At 37.0% G+C, this 19,337-nt stretch overlaps 1 pseudogene; it reads right to left on the reverse strand.

The window, feature by feature from the left end:
- Positions 1 to 15,129: 15,129 nt before the first annotated feature.
- On the reverse strand, positions 15,130 to 17,699 carry LOC101090354 (annotated as a pseudogene).
- Positions 17,700 to 19,337: the final 1,638 nt, after the last annotated feature.

Genomic DNA, 19,337 nt, shown 5'->3' on the forward strand with positions numbered 1-19,337 from the left:
GAAGGACACTATGACAACTACTAAAAGAAAACAAAAGAAAAAAGAAAAGAAAAGAAAGAAAAGAAAAGAAAAGAAAAGAAAAGAAAAGAAAAGAAAAGAAAAGAAAAGAAAAGAAAACTACAATATCAAAAGTAGGGAGGGCATAATCTCAGAATAAAGAATAGTTTCTTCCCAAGTTAGGACAGTTAGAAAATTTATGCCAACAACACCCACCACCACCTCATACTTATATTTACTCACTTTACCAAAGAATAATAAAACCTTCACCTGGATAAAGTTATCTCTCAAGGGTATTTTGGATTCTATGATTCCATTCATGTTCTATTATATTCTATTTGATATGTTTTATATATACTTTTTTGTATACAGTACAAAATTTACATCTTAATTTACAATTGTCTATCTTCTACACATGGGGTACTGATGCTAATTTTCATATCCTAAGCAGGCTCTGCCTCACCCTAGTTATTAATTGAAACTCTTAGTAGATAATTGTAGATTCGAATGCAGTTCTAATGCAGTTCACATTTAGTTATAAAAAATAATGCAGAAGTCCCATAGTTATTTTCTTTATCCATTATAATATTTTGCAAAATACAGCAAGGATATTGAATAGACACAATCCACACATCTTGTTCCAATTTACCTAGTTTTACCTACATTAATTTGTGCAGTGTATGGAAGGGTGTATTCAGTTCTATACATTATCATCACAATTGTAGGTTTGTGGATCCACCCCAGTCAAGATGCCAAACAGTCCCATCATTATGAGAATTCTCTGTGTTGCCCTCTGATAACCACATTCACCTCCCCCTGCTCAGCCCCCAGCCCTCCTCCTAGAATTATTTTTTCATTTCAAAAATGTTATATACATGGGATAATGTGATATTTAACCTTTGGGATTGGTTTATTTCACTTAGAATATTCCCTGGATAGTCATCCAAGTGCTGTGTGTATCAATGTTTTGTTCCATTTTGTTGTTGAGTAGTATTCCATGATATGTATATACCAGGAATTGTTGGCCATTCATCTTTTGAAGAACATTTTCGTTGGTTCCGTATTCTAGCTATTAAAAACAAAACTGCTTTGGATATTTGTATAAAAAAACAGAAGCACAAACAAATCCTTTAATGGAGCTTTTTCATCATATGAAAGATAGATAGACCATTACTCACATGTCCTGGGTTTATCCAGCTCAATGTACTATTTTCATTCTAGGCACTATTCAAAATGGTTGTAAATCATTTAACCTTCATAGCAATTTTAGGAAGTAAATAGTGTTATATCCCCAGCTATGTATGAGAAAATTGAGGCAGAGAGTGGTTAAATAATTTGCTCAAGGTCACATAATTGCAAGTATTTGAACAAAAATTTAAACCCAGGCAGCCACTGCATAGAACATTATTGTAATCCTATGTTAATACAAAAATCAGTAAAAGCACAAGAATCAACTGAAAAGTAAACTTCTCCCTCTCTCTTTTAGCTATTTATGACTATTTCCAAGCTTTAATGAAGATGATCATTGGCAAGTCGTTTGACCTTACCAGACTTAGACACATTTATGTGTAAAATGTGCTGAATCTATTTCATTATGCATATGTGCCCTTCCAAAGCTCATGTGCTAATTTTCGCTATGGTGAAAGGACTACCTGCCTTTCTTTAGTCTAAGTGGGAGACTTTTAACTTCAAGAACTGGAGAATCTCAATAATTTCGGGGCACTCAGATTTATATTTGAATACAAAGGAGCAGAGCACTAAATATTCCATAGTTTATATTTACTTTAAAACAGATTATTTTAGAATGCATTTATCTGTGACAAATACATTTCCTCTTAGAAACATTTAGTTCTTACTTTAAGGCAAGAATTTTACAAACATTTATTCCAACATGTCCTGCAATAGCATTTCCAAAATTTTATGAGCTTTTAAATTTATTGCAAAAAGGGAATCAGAATAAAACCTCTTTTCCATTTTACCCAAACTGAGTCTTAAGACCAATAATGACAACTAAGCATATTTTTCATATCTTCTCTTGTATGCATATTATCCCTTCACTGACAGTAAAAAGACTAATTTTAAGTATCATTTTTTTCCTCACAACTTACGGTTTAAGGTTTTTGAAAAATTCAAAGTTATTTCAATTGTATTATAGACTAAGGTAGAATACTGCACAAATGTTGCATAAATTGAAATTTCTCTACAACACCATGGTAGGCATTTTTATCTATGTCAAATTAGAAGCATATTATAACCCTGGGGTAAAATGTTACATTTTAAAATTTAATGGATAAGCAAGAAAATGTTCTAAAAGAGCACCAGTAAACTCTATCACCATCTGTACTTCATTGATTTAAATTTTCATCATTTTTCAGATAGATATAAAAAAGGAATTTCCCTCTGTCAAAGAAAATAAAGCTTGAAATGCAGGTCTCCATAGGGAAGTTCACATGAGGTACTTGCAAGAGGAAGAGTTTTCAAACAAAATTCACATTTATTCTATTCCTGAAGAATCTGATAAATCATTGGTCAGAAGATGGCATCTCATATAAACGTGTTGAAAAAAAACCATCATTTTTCTAATAGTCAACAATTTGGCAAACACCATGTAGAAGTTATGTTGGTCTCTAGAGTCTTCTACAAAGTTGTTACTAAAACACACACACATACGTACACAAATCATAGCAATTTTATGCTGTGTGGTTGCAGACACATAAAAAATTGTTTTCCCAAAGGAGACTTTTTATTAAATGCTATGCCCAATTAAGTTCAGTTAATCGTTTTGGTGTAAAATGAGTTGCTGTGGAGTTGTTTTCCCTGAGGGAGTACGCAGCTATCTGGTTTTGTAGAGAACAAACAGCTGAAAGTAACCAAACCATCATTCAAGCTCCACCAGTTTTTTTCTTTATATAGGATCATCTTGTCTCAATACCACTAGCTTTAAATAGGGCAAAAGTGTTTACCTGGATGTGATGTGGTGTATTTTTTTCTAAGTGTATAAATGCTCTGCAGTACAGGTGCTTACAAGGCAGGGGGTCTCACCAGCTTACAGATCTCCTGTTTCTAAGGAGCAGGGTGGGGGTGGGGGCAGTCTTTAACAAACTTCTCTTGAGGGCAAGGAGGGCAACGAATTTAAACATATGTTAATGATAAATGTACTTAATTCTCCTGGGTCCCTTTCTGAACACTAGGTTTTGCATCAATTATAACAAATAGTAATGATGCTACATTGTTTTCAGTTTGTCTAAGAAATTAAGACTCCAAAAACTTTTCAATTATAGGTAGCACTTGAAATGTTCGTAGTCACCTTTTTAAATTTTTTTAATGTTTATTTATTTTTGAGGCGGGGGTGGGGGAGTGGAGGAGCTGAGAGAGAGACACAGAATCCGAAGCAGGCTCCAGGGTCTGAGCTGTAAAGCACAGAGCCCGACGCAGGGCTCGAACTCACAAACCACAAGATCATGACCTGAGCTGAAATCGAAAGCTTAACCAGCTGAGCCACCCAGGCACTCCTGAAATGTCCTTAGTCATCTTAACTATAGCAATTAACAACATAAATTGTTGAACAAGGCATTCAAAGGACTCAAGATTGAAGACAAATTGCACTTTTATTCTTTCAGTGGTGAAAACCTAAATGAGAAAATTCCTCCTGACCATTAAATCTCTAATAAAACAATGCACAATAGACCTCTTCCCACAAGATAGCACATTACTATACAATGCAGAATGGCAGTGCTTTTCCTCATAATCCCTACTCTGCTACATATAAATTAGAATTTATATGATAAAAGCAAGGTATTGATTCTATACATGGTATTTGTAAGAAATTATAAATTAGTCATCATTCTTCAAAACATTCTGCTGATTTCTCAATTTACGTTCTAAGCCCAGCAGTTGCTGGGACTCTACAAGAATAAATTGATTTTCTTATTATATAAAGGGGCTCTCAACTAATGTTATTTTCATAAAATTATTACTTTGAGACTATTTGGACTAGAATAATGTAGTGTTGGCAACATACAGCAAAATGGTATATAGATACAATAATGGATGTTTAAATTTAACATTGAATTCTATTTTTTTACTGCTTATTTTTCAGAGAGAGAGAAACAGCGCTCAAGAAGGGGAGGGGCAGAGAGAGAGAAGCCCAAGCAGGCTCCGCACTGTCAGTGCAGAGCCTGACTCAGGGTTCAATCTCATGAACCGTGAGATTAAGACCTGAGCTGATATTAAGAGCCAGAAGCTTAAGAGACTGAGCCACCCAGGTGCCCCTTAACATTGAATTTTAAGGTATATTGTCATGTAAAAATATTTAGAAAAAAAATGATTAAGCTGTCCCTACCAGAAACCTCAATATTTTTTAATTTGTTTCCTTGTACAGTGACCAGATGGGAGTGTGAGGAATCACAGAAGTCAGAATCTAAAAGTAACATGGAGAAATCAGAAGAAGGAGGGGCATTTGTGCTAACACAAGGCTTGCACACCTTAGTCAGGTGTGGAGGTAGGTGACACAGTCTCAGAGCCAAACTCTTAAGGAGTAATCAGAAGTCAAGGCATGGAGCCTGGAAGTTACACTCTTTGGCATGATTTAGGTGAGGATACACATCAAAAGTTCTGATGGGTCCACGTTTTCATAGGAACTGTTTGGCAGCTAACTTAAATAGAGAGGGAGACTTATTATAAACACACAAATGCTTCTCAGGAAAGTGAAGGGCAGAATTTCAGCTGAGGACAAAGAAGGATCTGGAACCAATAACTGAAAAGCTACAGGAAAAAAGAAAAAAAAAATCACAAAATCCTCTCTTTCCTCTCTGCTGACCTGCTTCACTCTTCCCCAACCCTGAGAAATGACTTTTATCTGCTTTATAGCATTCATGATAGAGAGCTATCATCACTAATATCCCCCTGCACTTTTTTTCCCTTACAAGTGATGCCAGACTGATTGGAATCACCTGGATTTGGTGTCAAAGTCCTCCTGGAAAAGGCTCACTGGCTTAAATCAGCTGCTCAATTATCTGTGGCTATAGGCACAGTAACAGGGTTATCTGAACAATGAAAACTACCTGGAAATCAAACTTGTAATTTCTGTATTTCTGTATAAAGTAGAACTTTACCAAAAGCATGCATCCTAGGACGGACCTCCAGAATGTGGAGGAAAACTGGTAAAAATTAAGCGGGTCACTTAGTAGGTTTGTAAGTCTGTTCTGCCTGACATCTAAAATATTTGAAGAAGACACACCCACCAAGGACAATCCTTCCGAGTTCTTAAGCATCATCTGCAAATCCAGAAGAAAAAAAAATCACATATTTTCATATTTCCTAGAAATATTTCTCTGAGACTATTATGCTCCCTTAAAGACAGATTATATTGTTATTTTTGATATAATATGTTTAAATTATATGTAGTTAAGTCTACCACTTTTCCATCATGATTTTCTGTACTGATTTTAAGCTACAACATCCTCATATCATCCAGAGATATATCATCCAGAGATATATCATCCAGAGATATAAAAATACTTCACAACTTTTTTTTTTAATTTCTTCGTTGTTGGTTTTCTTTAAACTTCACTGCTAGGAGCCTCAGAATGAAATGTATCGCCCACTTTAAGCAACTGAATAGTCCAGGAAGCCTAGAAATAGGTCTTTTTAGTTTAATCTCACTTTGATGACTATCCAAATTTATATTTTACTTTGTATTTCTATTATATGTATTTCTTGTAAGCCACTTCAAATCTTTTGTCAAAGAGGGGCACCTGGGTGGCTCACTTGGTTAAGCATCCGAACCTTGGTTTTGGCTCAGGTCATGACCTCACAGCTTCGTGGGTTTGAGTCCCCCAATTAGGCTCCGCACTGGCAGTGTGGAGCCTTCTTGGGATTCTCGCTCTCTCCCTCTCTCTCTGCCACTCCCCCACTTGTTCTCTCTCTCTCTCTCTCTCTCTCTCTCTCTCTCTCTCTCTCTCTCTCTCTCTAAATGGATAAAGAAACTTTAAAAAAGGAACTAAAAAAAATCTTTTGCCAAAGAAAGGCAGTTTTGGGGGTGCCTGGGAGGCTCATCAGGTTAAAGACTGGACTCTTGATATAGGCTCAGGACATGATTTCCCAGTCATGAGACTGAGACCCATGTCAGGCTCTGTGCTGAAGGTGCAGAACTTGCTTGCTTCCTCTCTCTCTGCCCCTCCACCATAAGTGTGTGAGCACACGGGTGCACTCTCTCAAAATAAATAAATAAAAACTTAAACTGAAATTAAAAAAAGGCAGGTTTTGAGTAAATAGTTTCTTTTTTACCTCTCTTGGGTTAAATCTCACATTGTTTTTATAGGTACCAGCAGAGGAAAAAATTATACACTTAATGTAGTTTTTCCCATAAAAACTTTTGAAAGAAACATCAATTTTAGTAAAAAAAATTGTTCTTATGTTCTCTATTATATTTTATAATATGTCTTTTAAGCTTACTTTCTTTTTAATGTGTTAGGCAGGGGTGATAGTCAATTTTTCAAATGCCTGTTTGCCATGGGTCTCACAATCAAAATGGATACCAACCCCATTTCCATTTCCATTTCCATTTCCATTTCCAAACTGTAGTGCTTGGATAGAGTCTTAGCAGTATCCTGCTATGCCAGCTAGTTACCCATTAGTTGTTATTTTGGGGGTGTTCAGGATGGTCCTGAAGGAAGGACTATAACTGCTAAGACAGTGGGTGAGTACTTGGGAGCCTGGGGAACTAGACGTTTACTAGATTGTACAAAAGTATTGCAACACTGAATAGCCAGTGTACCCACATCATTGCATATTTGATAAATATTAATATGATGCTACAGATAGGGGGTTGATGAATAAATACATGATTAAAGAGGTCTCCTTCTTACTCTGAGTTAATAAGTATATGATTTGAAGCCCCCTGTTGTGGTTTATGAAATAGATGATCTATCATATCTTTTCACCTTTAGAAGCAAACTTTAAAACATCAATTTTTTTTTGCTGGTAAAGCTGGATGGAATATGTGGTGACTAGGAAGCCAAAAAGAGTTCTCTAAGGGTTCCAAATGAAGCCTTACTAGTCAGTCACCAGAAGATCCTGGCCTTCTTCTCAACACACTAAATGCAAAGAGCCCAAGAATCCAAAAGGCAGAAGAAAGAGGACGAGTGAGTCTGGCAGACCTAATAGATCCTGAATAATACTCTGTCCCAGATTTCCCCCAGGAATATTAAGAGGCAAATCAGAGCAATTGTGAAAAATGGAGAAGAAAAGGGAGAGAACCAGGAAAGGGTGGGGCGATCCAGGCACAGACTAGCTTTTCCATATACTATTAGTCAGATAGTTTACTTTTGAGGAGAGCAACATTACACAGATATTGATTCCTTTGAGGAAGTAAAGTGGGAGGTCCCTCCCCTTAAAGGGATTTAATAAACATCAAAGTAGATAATAATTTATAGCTTCATGTAACAAAATTCTGGAGCTAGCATAAATGTAGCTTCCTCAACTTTACAAATACATTAAATTCATTAAATTTCTATTGTTAATTCACAAATTTACCTAAGAATTTATAGCAACTACTAAATTAATGTGGAATAGCAGAATGCATTTGTTTCTGAACCTTGCAGTATGTTGGTCTCATTACTTGCTCTGATTCTCTCAGCTACATAGTAAAGCAGATGTCAAAAGCTCTGTGAACCTCAGCTTTTACACTTATGTGATAATGATAATAACACCTCCCTTTTGAAACAAAAGCAAAAACTAACTATTGGGACCTCACTAAAATAAAAAGCTTCTGCACAGCGAAGGAAACAATCAGCAAAACTAAAAGGCAAGCAACGGAATGGGAGAAGACATTTGCAAATGAAATATCAGATAAAGGGTTAGTATCCAAAATCTATAAAAAGCCTATCAAACTCAACACCCAAAAAACAAATAATCCAGTGAAGAAATGGGCAAAAGACATGAATAGACACTTCTCCAAAGAAGACATCCAGGGGGCTCCTGGGTGGCTCAGTCGGTTGAGCGTCCAACTTCGGCTCAGATCATGATCTCACATTCTGTGAGTTTGAGCCCCGCGTCAGGCTCTGTGCTGTCAGCTCAGAGCCTGGAGCCTGCTTCGGATTCAGTGTCTCCTTCTCTCTCTGCCCCTCCGCCACTTGTGCTCTGTCTCTCAAAAATAAATAAATATAAAAAAATTAAAAAAAGAAGACATCCAGATGGCAAACCGACACATGAGAAAATGCTCAGCATCACTCATCATCAGGGAAACACAAATCAAAACCACAATGAGATACCACCTCACACCTGTCAGAATGGCTAACATTAACTCAGGCAACAACAGATGTTGGCGAGGATGAAGAGAAAGAGGATCTTTTTTGCATTGCTGGTGGGAACGCAAACTGGTGCAGCCACTCTGGAAAACAGTATGAAGGTGCCTCAAAAAATTAAAAATAGAACTACCCTACAACCCAGCAATTGCACTACTAAGTATTTATCCAAGGGATACAGATATGCTGTTTCGAAGGGGCACACACACCCCCATGTTTATAGCAACACTATCAACAATAGCCAAAGTATGGAAAGAGCCCAAATGTCCATTGATGAATGAATGGATATATATACATATATATATAGTATATATATATATATATATATATATACTATATATATATGTATATATACTATAGTATATATATATACTATAGTATATATATGTGGTGTGTGTGTATATATATATATATACACACACACAATGGAGTAATACTCGGCAATCAAAAAGAATGAAATCTTGCCATTTGCAACTATGTGGACGGAACTAGAGGGTATTATGCCAAGCAAAATTAGAGAAAGACAAATATCATATGACTTCACTCATATGAGGACTTTAGATACAAACCAGATGAACATAAGGGAAGAAAAGCAAAAATAATATAAAAACACAGAGGGGGACAAAAACACAAGAGACTCTTAGATATGGAGAACAAACAGAGAGTTACTGGAGTGGTTGTGGGAGGGATGAATGGGCTAAATGGCTAAGGGGCATTAAGGAATCTACTCCTAAAATCATTGTTGCACTATATGCTAACTAACTTGCATGTAAATTAAAAAAAAAATAAATCAAATAAAAATTAAAAAAAATAATGCCTTCCTTTCAGGAGAGATAAACTTACATCAAAAACACTTTGTATGGGGCTCCTGGGTGGCGCAGTCGGTTAAGCTTCCGACTTCAGCCAGGTCACGATCTCACGGTCTGTGGGTTCGAGCCCCGCGTCGGGCTCTGGGCTGATGGCTCAGAGCCTGGAGCCTGTTTCCGATTCTGTGTCTCCCTCTCTCTCTGCCCCTCCCCTGTTCATGCTCTGTCTCGCTCTGTCCCAAAAATAAATAAAAAACGTTGAAAAAAAATTAAAAAAAAACAACACTTTGTATAACCAACTCATTACTGAATATTTTACAGAATTCAAACTCAACATTCTTCAACTAAGTTAAACAAAAGATGGTGCCAAAATGTGTCAGTAGCATGAACATACTTTGCGATCCATTGATCTGTCCAGCTTTGAAAATATAGAGTTCCTAAAATTTGTTGGGGGCTTTTTTGTTGTGGAATTTGTTTGTTTACATTATATAAAATTTAAACATGGAGTGTTAATTAAAATTCTTAAATTATCCTAAATTAAATTTGCATAATTTATATATTTAATGCCACTGAGTTACAAAAATCCAAATACACATAAACCATAACCATCCAATTCAGATAACTATTAAAACCAAAATTTAAAAATGAAGGAATTTTTCTTCTGGCCAAAACTGAGTAACAGGCCCCTCTAAACTTTAGACTACTAAAACAACAGGCTGGGGCAGGGAATGCTTGAACAATAGGTCTCAAGATATTATACTTCATGCAACTAAAGACAATAATTTCTGAAACATTTTTGCATGACTTGGTGAGGAAAAGGGAAACCAGGCTCAGCTTAGCAGTCTCCCTGAGTGAGGCAAGTATTGCTGGAAGACAAGAAAGGCCATCGTGGCTAGACAGCTACCTAAGGAGCTGTAGAGATTCATGGAAACTCCCTCCAGAAACTTCAGCTAGGTTACTATCAGCTCCTGCATGTGAAGAAATTACCAAGGGCTAGGAAAAGGCATTAGAGGAAATACTCTCCAGTAGTCCAAGGACAGTTCCTGTTCCCAGCAGTCAAGGGAAGAACCTCAGAAGCAAGCAACATCAAGTAGACTACTCAGAAAAGTTCTCTTACCAGTGTGGCCAAATTAGCCCTAGAGTAATGTTACATACATACCCTACCTAACTAAGCTTTAAAGTAAGACTCACCAGGAATCAAATCGTTTCCAAGTCAATTAACTGTATCCTAGAACAAAGTTCAAGAATATTTATAGAATACAAAAATATCCAGCACTCAGTAGTGTAAAACATTCATTCACTTTTGCTGAGTTTTACCTCCAGGAGTTCAACCAGGTTCCCACAATGAAGAACTGAGAAAAATACCCTCACATTTCTGTCAGAGAGAGAGGAAAAGGAACCATTTTGAAATGAACCAAAAGACTATTCTTAACAAGGCTTACCCTCAGTAAGAACTAGTTAACAAAGTCTAAACAGATGGGTTTTTTCAGCACCTACTTGACTTGAGGGATGGGACTTAAGCCCACTCCAGCCCACCTGAGGCTTCTTGTTCCTCCTAAGTGAGGAGAGGGGGAAATGAGAAACACTTGTGAAGTTCACACACCAGAGGGCATAACCTCACTAATAATTCAAAGAGCTGTGAGACAATTTCAAGCAACCAAATATGCATGTAATTTGAGTCCCTAAAAGGGGGGAGGGGGAGCAGGTGGGGTATGACAAAAATTTTTGAGGAAACTATTGCCAAAATTTTTCCAAACTTGAATTAAACTACAGACCCATAGTTCCAAGATGCCCCACAAACCCCAAGTACAGGAGTTGTGAAAAAAATAAAAACTATACCAAGGCACATCATAATCAAATTGTTTGAAGCCAGTGATAAAGATAAACTCTTAAAAGAAGACAGAGAAAAAAAGGTAACAAAATAAGATTAACGATAGATTTCTTATTGGAATACAAGTAAGCCGGAAAACAAAGGAGCAACACCTTTAATGAAAAAAAAGCCCGTCAACTTGTAACTCTATATTTTAAAATAAAGGTGAAATAAAGGCTTTTTCAGACATAAGAGCTAGAGAAGTTCATTGCCAGCAAGTCTATATTATAAGAAATATTAAAGAACTTCTGAGGACAATGGCATAAGATAAAAATCTGGATCAACACAGAGGAATGAAAAAAGAGCTGGGAGCTGACAATGGATGGGAAAATATAAAGAGTGAAAACACTGATTTATTTTTAAAATTAAGTTTACAATTATAAACTAACACCCCCCCGACCGCCGTCCATCCCACACACACACACACACACACACACACACACACACACACACATACACACACACACACACACACACACACACACACACACAATGCTCAATGTTCACATGGCTTCTCAATTTACCAAACATTTAACGAAAAAGTCATTCCAATTCTGCAGAATCTCTTTCAGAAAACATAAGAAGAAACACTATATAATCCATCCTATGAAGCCAGCATTACTGTAATACTAAAACCAGACAAAGACATTGCAATAAAAGAAAACTACAGTCCAATAATTCTTATAAAAATTAATGCAAAAATTATTAGCACATTTTATCAAATTAAGCCCCCAAAATATAAAAATTATAATATATCATGATCAAATAGGGTTCATTGTAGGATTGTAAGACTGGTTTAATATTTGAAAATCAATCAATGTAATTCATCATATTAACAATGAAAAAGAAAAACCATATGATCTCAATAGATGCAAGAAAAGCATTTAACAAAATGCAACATCTATTCCTTCTTAAAAAAAAATTAGTAGACTATAAATAAAAAGGGTTATTCTCACCCTCATAAAGGGAATCTATGAAAAACCTAAGAACAGATTTGTAAAACTGACACTACCGACTTCATGGCCTACTATAATGTGCCAGTAATCAACATCGTGTAGCATTAGCAAAAGAATAGACAAATAGATCAATGAAACAAAATATAGAGCACAGAAATAGACCCACATAAACATAGTCAACTGGTCTTTGACAAAGGAGCAAAGACAATATAATCAAGCAAAGATATGTCTTTTTAACAAATGGTTCTGAAACAATTAGACTTACACATGAAAAAAAAAATCTAGATACAGACCTTAAACCCTTCACAAAACTTAACTCAAAATGGATCATAGACCTGAATGTAAAATACAAAAACTATAAGACTCCTAGAAGAGGGGCGCCTGGATGGTTTAGTTGGTTAAGGGTTAAGCGTCTGACTCTTGGATTTCAGCTCAGGTCATGATCTCATTGTTTGTGAGTTTGAGCCCTGCATGGGGCTCTGTGCTGACAGTGGAGAGACGGCTTGGGATTCTCTCTCTCTCTCTCTCTCTCTCTCTCTCTCTCTCTCTCTCTCTTTCTCTCTCTCTCTCTCTCTCCCTCTGTCTGCCCCTCCCCTGCTGTGTGCTGTCTCTCTAAATGAATGAATGAATGAATGAATGAATGAATGAATAAACTTAAAAAATACCTCCTAGAAGATAACATAGGAGAAAACCTAGATGACCTTGGCATGGCAGTGACTTTTTAGATACAACACCAAAAGCACAATTCATGAAAGAAATAAGCTGGACTTCTCTAAAATTAAACACTTTTTCTCTACAAAAAGCAATGTCAAGAAAATGACAATCAAGCCACATGCTGGACATACTGGGAGAAATATTTGCAAAAGACATACTTAATAAAGGACTATTCTCCAAAATATACAAAAATTCTTCAAATTCAACAGTAAGAAAACAATCCAATTTAAACATGGGCCCAAAACTTTCACAGATACTTCAACAAACAAGATACACAGATGGCAAAGAAACATATGAAAAGATGCTCCAGATCATATGTCATCTAAGAAATGCAAATTTAAACAATAATGAGTTGCCAGTGCACACCTATTAGAATGGCTCAAATCTGGAGCACTGACAACACCAAATGCTGACAAGGACGTGAAACAATAGGAACAGTCATTCATTGCCGACAGGAATGCAAAATGCTATAGCCACCTTAGAAGACAGCATGGAGATTTCTTACAAAACTAAACAAATTCATACCATACAATCCAGCAATAGCACTCTTTGGTATTTACCCAAGGAAGTTCAAAACTTACATCCACTCAAAAACCAGCACGGGATGTTTATAGAAACTTTATTTAAAATTGCCAAATTTGGAACTAACAAAGATGTCCTTTTGTAGCTAAATGGATAAATAAATATAGAACAGTATATTAGCACTAAAAAGAGTTATTATGCCATGAAAAGATGTGGATGGAACTTAAAAGCATATTGCTAAGTGAAAGAAGCCAATATGAAAAGGCTACGTACTATATGAGTCTAACCAAATATCATTTTGAAAAAGGCAAAACTTTGGAGAGAGTAAAATCATTAGTGGTTGCCAGGGGTTGGGTCCAGGGAAGGATGAATAGCCTGAACATGTATTTTTAAGGTAGTGAAAATACTCTATATGATACCATAATGATGGATGTATGTCATTATATATATATTTAAACACATAGAAGGTACAACACCAAGAGTGAATCCTAATTAAACTATATAGACACTGGGTGGTTATGACATATCAATGTAGGTTCATCAGGTTTTTTTAAAAAAATTTTTAATGTTTATTTATTTTTGAGAGACAAAGTGTGAGCAGGGGAAGGACAGAGAAAGAGGGAGACACAGAATCTGAAGCAGGCCCCAGGCTCTTAGCTGTCAGCACAGAGGCTGATGCGGGGCTGAACTCACAGACCTCTGAGTTCATGACCTGAGCTGAAGTCTGACCAGGTGCCTCGTAGGTTCATCAGTTTTAACAAAAGGAACACTCTGCTAGGGAATGTTGATATTCCACTCTGCTGTGGATGTGTGGGGGCTGGGGTATACGGGAACTCTCTGTACCTTCCTCTCAGTTTTGCTGTGAATTGAAAACTGCTCTAAAAAATAGTCTTAATAAAAAATTAATTCCTAAAAAAACTGAAGGACTAACTGATGTCTCTGGCATCAATTATAATAAAGCCACAATAGCCAAATCAGCATAGTATTGGTTTCAATATAGACAAGAGTTCAATAGAAAAGAATAGAGTACAGAAAAGAGGCAAAGACAATTCTGTGGGGAAAGGCAAATGGCATGTATTTATTTGTGAAAAAAGAAGAATTATTTCAATCTATAGCTCACAACATGTACAAAAGTAACACTCAATAGATGACACATATCTGCATTTTAAAAATAATTATTATTTCAATCTACAGCTAATACCATATACAAAGATTAAATTTAATATAACATAGGTCTAACAGTAAAAACTAAAACCATAACACTTCCATAAGAAAACATAAGAGAAAATATTTCTGATACTGGATTAGACAAACACTTTCCATATAGAAAAAAAAATAATAAATTGGTCATCATCAGAATGAATAACTTCTTGTCTTTGAAAGATACTAACAGAATAAAGACCAAAGACTAGAAGAAATTATTTGAAAATGACATAGTTGATAAAAGATTTATATCCAGAAAATGTAAAGAATCTTCAAACCTCAGTAATAAGTAAACATACAACAAAAATTTTTAAACTGGGAAAAATATTTGAATTAGACAAAAAGATATATGGATGGACATGTAGAAATAGGCACACAAAAAACTGCCCACAACATTAGTCATAAAGTATATGCAAATTAAAACCTTAATGAGATATCATTCAAACCATTCAGATGTCTAATATTTTGAAATAATAGCCATACTAAGTTTTGTTAGTAATATGGAGCAACCAGAACGTTTATATGCTTCTAGTAGAAATGGGAAATGATCAACAAATCTAGAAAAGTTTGGCAATTTGTTTCTTTCCTTTCTTTTGGCACCAAAATTTTTATTTACTTACCTTCCTGCCCTATTTTATTTTATTTTATTTTATTTTATTTTATTTTATTTTATTTTATTTTATTTTATTTTTAGAGAGAGATGGAGAGAGCACAAGCAGGGGAGAGGGACAGAGGGAGAGAGAGAAAGAATCTCAAGCAGACTCCACACTCAGCACAGAGCCTGACATGGGGCTTGATCCTACAACCCTGGGATCATGACCTGAGCCATAATCAAGAGTCGGACACTCAACCAACTGAGCCACCCATTCAGCCTCTTCCAGCTCTCTTTTAACATTATAAACATTAGAAACCAAATGAATCTTTTCAATTCAGGGTAGTGATAGGAACCATGATGTTACAAATGGTAGCAGATCTATGCCTGCTTTTATGATTCTCTGGACCCTCTCAACCTCTGGCTGTCACTTCCCTTGTCCTTTTTTGGTTGTCCTTTAACAGTATATTCTAACCCTTGTAACATAGGGAAAGTACTAACCTCATTGTTCTGAGAAATATCTTAAACAAGAAAATGTTCAGCACTAAGCCAAGCTCTCAGGAGCATTCAAACTCCCAATAATTCCTCCCTGTCCTTGATTATAGTTCATGCTCATCTGCCATGTGCTGAAGAAACAGTGAATCAGTAAACTAAGAACATAGGTATAAAGTCCATAGACCAAGGGAGGGTGTAGATGGTAAATTGCATGGGCTTTATGACCACCACTGCTGACCTCCAATCTAAGTAAGGACTGACTGAGTGAGCAATTTCAAAACCCTTGAGCTCATGTTTCCCTGTGGGTGTCTCCTGTGTATCTATACCATGACCAGGGCTTGAGGAGTGGCTTCTCAATTCCTCCTGCTACACATGGAACAGTATGAGGGATGCAGCAGAGGCTAAAGACTGAGTGACTAGCCTGGGAGTGGGGTAGGGGGGACAACAGGGGACATTAGCAAACCTGCCTCAAAGTCGGTGCCAATTGCTCTTGGAGAAGAGAGGTGGGACCTTAGCAAGGCCAGCAGCTAAAACACAAACAGGCCTGGTTTTCAGTGGCGGTAATGATCAGGCTTAGAGGGGCCCTAATAGGACATGGCCAGGTACTGGACCTGCTTCTCACTCAGTTTGGTCAGCTTCCCATTCAGCTTACCCACTGGGCTTCAGCCATTGCTTCATGTAGCTTCTTGGGCAGGAAGTGGACCTTGACAGAGTACTTGTCTGGGTGGGGCCACAGCTGTATCTGCACCAATACCTGGTTAGTGAATGAGTTGCTCATCACAAAACTGGGATGGCCCATTGCATAGCACAGGTTGACCAGCTGGCCCTTGGCCAAAAGGCTGATACAGAGCCCATTGTTCAGCCAGTAGCGGTCCACTTGGGGTTTGATGTTCACTTTCTCCACAGTGTTTTCATTCAGCCACCTGACGGCAATCTCTACATCAAAGTGTCTAATGTCAGACATGATGGAATCATCTTTCATCTGCTCAAAGTGTCAGCTGAGGATGATGTCAATACATCCCTTGGTGATGACAAATGTTTCCCTCCTGACAGGCCTCATCCATAGTGGTCACCTCAAAACTCTCCATGGCAGCCTGAAGTGCATTAATGGATCAATCTCCATGATGATGACACAGGCCCAGAAATATCTCATGGCCTGGGCACAGCCTTTGCCCACATCGCCATAGCCAACTACCACTGCCACCTTGCCTGCAGTCATCATGTCTATAGCCTGCTTGAAGCTGTTATGAGAGACTCCTGGCAGCCATATAGGTTGTCAAATTTGTTCTTGGTGACAGAGTCATTGACATTGATTGCAGGCACCTTCCAGATCCCATTGGCTGTCATCTTGTATTGATTGTGGACCCCCTTGTGGTCTCTTCAGAAATGCCTTCGATGCCTGACAGGAGCTGTGGATGTGAACAAGGTTGGTGAGGTCACTTCTGTCATCCAGAATCATGTTGAGAGAAAGTACATCCTTGAAGTATAGCATCTGCTCAATGCACCAGAGGTACTCCTCGTCTGTGTCACCCTTCCTGGAGTACACTGGGATGCCAGGTTAGAACAGCAGTCACTGCATGGTAACTGGGTAGAGAAGATGTTGCAGCTAAGTGACTGCACCTCGGCACCTAGAGCTACAAGGGTCTCAATGAGGACCGCTATCTCCATGGTCATGTGTAAGCAGGCAGTGATGCAGGAACCCTTCAGTGGTTTGAAGACTGAGTACATCTCCTGCATGCACATCAGGCCCAACATCTCATTCCCCATGATGTCCAGGGCCTTGCGTCCCCTAGGAAGCCAGATTGATGTAGCAACTTTGTAGATAAATTTCTCCAACACGCTGGTGGCACATGGAATGATGAACATGGGCAAAGGGGAAAGGCACAGAGTAGACAATACTGGGAGAGGCAAGTTTGACAATTTCTCAAAAATGTGTATTTAAACCTATCATATGAACCAGCCATTCCTTATTAACCCAAGAAAATGAGGTCATATATCCACACAAAGAATTGTGCACATGAACACTTTGTTCATAATCATGATCAAAAGCTGGAAGCAACAAAAATGGCCATCCACAGATGAATGGATGAACAAACTGCAATCCACACACTGCAATACTACACAGCAATGAAACCAAATGAACTATTAATACATGTGATAAAATAGATAAGTCTCAAAATAATTACATTGAATGAAAGAAACCATACAAGAAAGAATGCATACTAGAATTGTATAAAGTTCTTGGAAGTATAAACTAGAATACAGTGAGAGAAATATCAGTAGGTGCCTGGGGCTGGGGAGCGGGCTGGAAATAAATAAGAGGAGGGATGATAAAAGAGAAGACTTTGGGGGATAGACAATATGTTCATTATCTTGACTGTGTGATGGTGTTACAGTATATACACATTTTGAAACTTAACATATTTGTAAACTTTATAGTTTATTATATTTCAATTATTCTTCAATAGGGCTGTAAAAGAAAGGGAGAAAGATGTATAGCATACAGCAGGAAAATTCATTAAGATAAAAAATGGAGATTTTAAAAATATGGGATAATTACTTACCTGAAATTTTCAGTATTTTTATTCCAAATGAGACTAAAAACTCCATTAAGTGAGTGTTGTTACATCATAGTTATTTCATATATAAGTAGTATTGAGCACCATGTGTGGCACACGGTAGTTACTTAATAAATATGGGTAAACTGAGTATGTTTACCATTTAATTTACAGAATAAAGAACACTGTGGAAGGAAGCATATTTAAAACTGACTAGCTGGTGATTGTTTAAACACCATCATTAAGCTGTCTCATTTCTAGGTCCTTAGAATAAATAAACAAAATCTCTCTCTGTGTGTTGTTGGTTTAAAGAACTTCAAATTTAAGGAATATGATGTGCACTGGGGTGCCTGGGTGGCTCAGTCGGTTAAGCATCTGACTTCAGCTTGGGTCATGGTCTCCCAGTTTGTGAGTTCAAGCCCCTCATTGGGCTCTGTGCTAACAGCTCGGAGGCTGGAGCCTGCTTCGGATTCTCTCTCTCTCTCTCTCTCTCTCTCTCTCTCTCTCTCTCTCTCTCCCCTTCCCCCACTTGCACTCTCTCTCTCAAAAATAAATAAATCTTAAAAAATAAAAAAAGGGAATATGATGTGCACTAACATGCAAATTATTTTTCCATTTTGTAGAAAGAAGAAAGTGATTAAAAATTAAGAATTAACTTATTGGAGTCAATCCCTTTAAACATCTTAAATCACATTCATTCTTTTATTCTACTCCACTTCCCCACCCTGCCACGAAAGAGATAAAAAAGTCAAACCTTTTCTTCCCACCTACAATACAGTGGCTATACCAAAAGACCTAAGCAGCAAGGGCTCCAAGCAATACTTTAACTCCTCCTATCAAAAACATCTATTTGTTCTGCCCATATTCATTGGATAAATCTCAAATTATACCAATTCAATTGAGATGCAGCTATTTTTAGATGTAAGTATACTTATTTTATATTGCCTCAATTTCCCACATAAGTTAGGGAAAAGGTAAAATAAAGCAGACCTGCATTTTTCAAATTCATTGTAAATTCCCCATACTCCAATTTACAGTAGGGCAGACTGAAGACATAATTCTTCACAAAATGTTTTCATTGTAAAAAGCATATACATCTATCATGCTTATGGATCCAAAACATGCCTTTATTAACTTTTCAGAAGCTATGTTTGATGTACAAACAGAATATTGCATTTGAAGCAGTCACACCTTCTCTTTAGATATAATGGATATTTCAACTTTAAGGAAAAAAAAGCCCCTTCCTTCAATTAGGCAAATATATTTAATTGAAGAGACAGAAAATTATGACAACATTTTTGCAAGTGTAGTTTCATTT

The sequence above is a fragment of the Felis catus genome, chromosome B1, assembly GCF_018350175.1.
Source record: "Felis catus isolate Fca126 chromosome B1, F.catus_Fca126_mat1.0, whole genome shotgun sequence".
NCBI classification, from domain to species: domain Eukaryota; kingdom Metazoa; phylum Chordata; class Mammalia; order Carnivora; family Felidae; genus Felis; species Felis catus.